The sequence below is a fragment of the Pelecanus crispus genome, chromosome 6 (genome assembly GCF_030463565.1).
Source record: "Pelecanus crispus isolate bPelCri1 chromosome 6, bPelCri1.pri, whole genome shotgun sequence".
In the NCBI taxonomy this organism is placed as follows: domain Eukaryota; kingdom Metazoa; phylum Chordata; class Aves; order Pelecaniformes; family Pelecanidae; genus Pelecanus; species Pelecanus crispus.
The window spans coordinates 43,202,338-43,207,386 of record NC_134648.1 but is presented as its reverse complement, the minus strand read 5'-3'; the positions used below and the strand labels follow the sequence as shown (position 1 = coordinate 43,207,386).

Genomic DNA, 5,049 nt, shown 5'->3' with positions numbered 1-5,049 from the left:
GGCTCAGCCCCTCACGGCCTGAGCTGGGCTCCTTTCCCTGGGGCAGCCATTTTGGTTTTTAGCATGGCGCCCGCCTGGGCTCCTGGCTCCGGAGGCAGCCCCTGCTCCGCAGGCCTCTCGCCCGTGCTGGCCTTGCGGGGCCCGGAGGGCGGCTGGGGAAGGGCGGGCGGGCGCTGCCGCGGCGCGGGGCTGCTGACCCTCCCCGCCCGGCCGCCGCAGGGCGAGCTGCGCCTTGACAGCTGCGATCGTCTCCCTCGGCACAATGACTCCGGGGCTCTCCGGGTCGGCGGCCGCCTCAGCCCTGGGTGCGGGTTATGGGGAGCAAGAGCCCCCGGGCCCGGGAGGGCTGGCGCCTCCCCGAAGCTCAGCGGGCCGTTGCTTTTGGGGGAGAAGAGGGAGTTGCGAGGAGGCAGGAGTGCCTGGCTCCCGAGCAGGGAGAGGACGAGGAGAGGGTGTTCAGGTAAATCTCAAGTAAAGGACTTGGCCAGACACTCCGGTCTGAGACAGGTCGAGCGCGTGCTCGCTTTGCTGCTCTCTCGTTTCTTTGGAGGTTTCTCTGAAGAATAGCGAGGATTTGATGGGTCTGCAGCATGGGCATTTTAAAATACATGAAAGTACAAACTTCATCCCGGGAACAAAAACCGAATAACTCTTCAGGGTAGAGAGCAAGTGTTGGAGTTCCAGTGTAGATCTCTTACCATTAATGTTTGCTTTTAGTAATAGAAAGGACACCTCTACTAATTACTTTTGCACATAAAAATAAAACCATGCATAGACTATTACAAGTTTATGTACAGATTACAAAATCCACTAAATGCGAGGTATCCACGTAGGAGTCATTATTCCTTTATAGGACAGAAATGTAGGCAATAACAGTTAACAAACTTTATTGCTTCTGAAGAATTTTTGGTGATTTTTGTATTGAGTGAATGTTTACTGTCTTGAAGTGGCATTCCACCAAATTGCACTGTAATTAGGGTTTTTAATAGCATGCTTCAACAGCAGCCAACGTTGGCGAGGTATTTACTTTCAGATTTCAGAAACAAGAACTATACCTGAGCCTGGGCAATTCTTTCAGGACTTCTCAGCTCTATAGTAAGCATGTAATCTGCACTATTTTTGTTGCAACGATAATTAAGAAAGAATTTTCAAAAAACACCAAGAGAAACAAATGAAGAAGTTTCACTATTTCTTCCACTTACTGCCTGTCTTATCATTTTAAGCCTTGTGGAACGGCTGTTTTTAAAATGAGTTTGGTGGACATTGGTGGGCATTTTTAGCGGAGAATAATTGACCAGTTCTCTTGTTTTCTCTAGTGGCTTAGTAATATAGCACTATGTTTATAAATAAGTTGCTTAGTGTCATTTATTAGCAAACAAAACTATCTTGACATTTATGTATAGGCTTGTTACTTTAAAATGAAGTACTGCATTCTATACTCTAACGTAAAGCTCAGTTTGGAGACTCTGAAAGCTCTATCTGACTGAAAAAGTGCTGCTCTGAACTCATGTGGCCTTTAGACACTGTGATGTGTTCTTGCCAAGTCTGTTGTAATTGCTCTTTGTCATCCATCGCCATAGTGTTTCAGTTGCTTATTTCTGAAGGTACCATAGTAGTTCTGACCCTGGCTATATATGTGTTGATTCACTCTACCTCATGCATGCAGCAGGTCATGGGACAGAGACAGCAGAGTCACTGCACAGTGTTTATGCATGAGGGTGGGGTTTTTTTATAACTTTGGAAGCCCAGGATAGAAGGTGGGGAGGGTATTACCTTTGGATTTTAAATGTCAGCCTGTACAGTGGTGAAGATCGATACAGCAATGTGTTGGGAATATTTTTGGAAGAGATGTGTTTGCCAGGCCTGTGGTTTTTTGTTGTTCTACAACTCCAGTTGTAAAGTCCTGGTATATTTTGTGACTAATAAAGCTTTAATAGTTTGGACCCCAAACAGCAGTTTAGTCCATTGAAACTGCCGAGAGTGTTACTCATCTGTGTGATGCTATGTACAAGTGTGAGCTTTTTGATGATTGAGGCCCCCTGGGTTGAAAGGCAAAAAAAAAAAAAATCCATAGCATGACTATAGATAACTAGTATGGAAGTATGAGAGTTGAATGGTTTAGATGCAACTGTCGTCATGCAGGTAATTTCTTCTTTCTTTCACCATGACAGTAAACTCTCTAAACATTGTTTCTTAGTGCTGGCAATTACAAGTTCTTTCAAAGTTAACTTGATAACTTTGCAAACGAAGCTTTATAAAAAGTATGTGGCAAACCAAATGACTTAGCAATATGTGCGATTTTATTTACCTGTTCTGAATTTATGACTTCTGTTCTTACAAAGAATAAGATACTTCCCTATCTGCAGTATGAAATTCGTGGGACTCCTGAGTGATTTCCCCACCCACCCCCTTTTTTTTTCCTGTATAGTTCAAGTGACTGGAAGACTTGCCCACCCCTAGTAAGACTGCACTTTGCATACAGGGGTGATGGTGCAGGGAGAGATGATCTGCAGTAACAATTTATTCTTTCTTGGATCTTGTAATGAGTTTCTTTTTCTATTGTTCTACCTGTCTGTGGGACACATTTTTATAATTAATTTAAAGTACATGTTACTTCATCGTCCTGGGGTTTATATCCACAGCCATAATGACTGACAAAGGCTCTCAATCCTTTGGATCTGAAGAAGTCCTGTAGTAGTAGACTTAAGTCTATGTTAACATCAGACTTTGAATCCTAAATGTTAATAATTTTACACTATCTTTTCCAGCTGTTCAGGTGCATGGCTGTTCAGTCTCTGCGCAAGTGAAGCAGCATAATTATTTGCCAAATTGGCATTTGCAAAATCGGTATCAAGTAGAGAAATGTCAAATATCAGGAGTGCAGTGCTTGAACCATAGTACTCTTTTTTTTCCTTTCACTTGTAATACTGGCTGTCGCAGTAATTTTTTTAGCATTTACTCGCTGCTGTGTTGAAAGGAAATAGTCTGGCCTTGCATAGTGTGTTGATGGCTTGAAGTAATAGGCTGGATCTGTTCTCTATTCTGTGAACTAAAAGAATGATTTTTCACTGTAACAGTGTTGTGTAATTGTAACTGTAACTTTGATCTGTCAATGTAATGACCTTGATGTTGGTAGCTGTTAATATTGAGACAAATTCAGTCTGTGTTTTTTAAGGCATTTATGCACTTTAGAGGAGTTAAGCAAGCCCATATTGTTCGACGTTATGAATTTGTTACAAATAATTGTTTCCTTTAGGAGCTAAGTGGCTCTGTAGTCTCATAAAAGAAAAAGAAATGTGAATGGGAAAACACTTTGGAGATGCACTACAGAAACTCTCAGAGAGGGAAGATAAAGTTGTGTCAAAAAGGAGTATCATAGGAAAACTTGCAACTTTGGGGGCGGGAAAATAGAGTTCCGCTTCCCTTTGGGGCTTACAGGCTGATAATGCTTGGCTGGAATGAAGGTCTCAGTTGTGCAGTTTCTTCATGTTTTCTGAACTAGATAAAAATGAGATTGAGTACTCTCTGGTACTTCAAAATCACATAAGAATATGTTGAGAGAGAATCCTGCTTCCAAATGTTTTAATGAATAGGAAGAATAATAAAGATACATAAATACTCAGAATCAAGTATATACAATTTCAGTATAAACAGTATGCATCCTTTTAAGTAACTCAAATGTACGTAAAGATTAATACGGTTGTTAATACATTTCCTATCATATAAAGTGACAGCTTTAGTGACATACAGCTGAAGTTCCTAGTTTATCTAATTTTACAAATGCACTTTTTCCCAACTATTCAGTGACATCATGGGAGCATTTTGTTATCTAACATTCTGTGTTCGTTACATAAGTGTTTTTAAAAAAAAAAAAAAACAAACACCCAGATTTCAGATTTTACTTGTATGCTTCTCTTGTTTGTGGTTTGGTTTCTTTTTTTCCCCCTTCTGCTAGGGGTGGAGAGCAGCTCATTGAAGGAATTTTACAAACTTTGGGAACCTCAAATATTCCAGAATTACATCCCAATAGGACAATCTTTTAAAGAAAAATAAAATAGTAAAGATGTGTATCTTCCTGGAAATCTTTCAGATTTGAGGTGATTATCTAAATTAGGTACTTTACCTGTAATTGTAAATACGTAAACATGTAAATGTGTTAATATCATGAAGTAGACGAGACGTGTTCAGAGTGTAGATACACTGATGTAGTGTTTCAGCATTTTTCAAAGCTTCAGCATTTACAAAGTGTAGCAAGAATCAATTGCTGAAATATTTGGCTATAAGTAGCTTGTTTTACTTCGTTGCAGGTTTGAAGGGAGGATAATGTTGGGACTGTTTCTCTCAAAGTTGGAGGAACAATTAATTCTGCTGGTGGCGTGGACTTCACCTTGCTTTCGGCAAACAATTTGTTTTGATGGTAGATTGGAAGTGAAAGCAGTTATGGGGGTTGTAGGATGGTCATTAGTTAAGGAAAGAATTAGTGTGTCAGTCAGCAGTTAGGAAGCGTGAAGTAAAATTAAGTATTAAAAAAAACCTGGCTTTTCAGGAATTAGTGGAATTTTGTGCAGGGGGCTATTGTAGATGCTAAAATGTTCTTGGGTCAAAAAGTGTTTGGATGAGTTCATGGAAGGAAAATCCCTGGGGGTGTCTAAATTCAAAGATACTGCCTCTGGCTCAGGATACTTTTGATTTACAGGTGTTTGGAGATTTGGAATGTTTCCTGAGGTTTTTTTTCTTCTGTTTTTATGCCAGTCCCATGGAGCTGTCTGTTTGTCTGTGGTTAGAAGTGGCATACTGAGGTTGATGGTCTGTTGGTCTGACCAGACATACCCATTTTTAGATTCTCATGACCAACGAGGTAGCTTTGAAATGCTTTGGTTTGATTGTTTGAAAATACACGTAGTGCTGTTTTGATATTGTTCTGCTTAAATAACAAACCCTGATTGATATCAGGGGCATTAATTGTGATAGAACATGCAAAGGTTACAGGCAGGAAGTACGGACGCTGCAGTTGTGAAATACACAGTGTATTTTAACCACTTACATTGT

General features: G+C 40.5%; 1 protein-coding gene across 3 annotated transcripts in view; it reads left to right on the top strand.

The window, feature by feature from the left end:
• The window catches only part of STRN3 (striatin 3), a 69,129-nt gene that overhangs the window by 512 nt on the left and 63,568 nt on the right, over window positions 1–5,049 (top strand). The gene's annotated exons all lie outside the window — the stretch shown is intronic.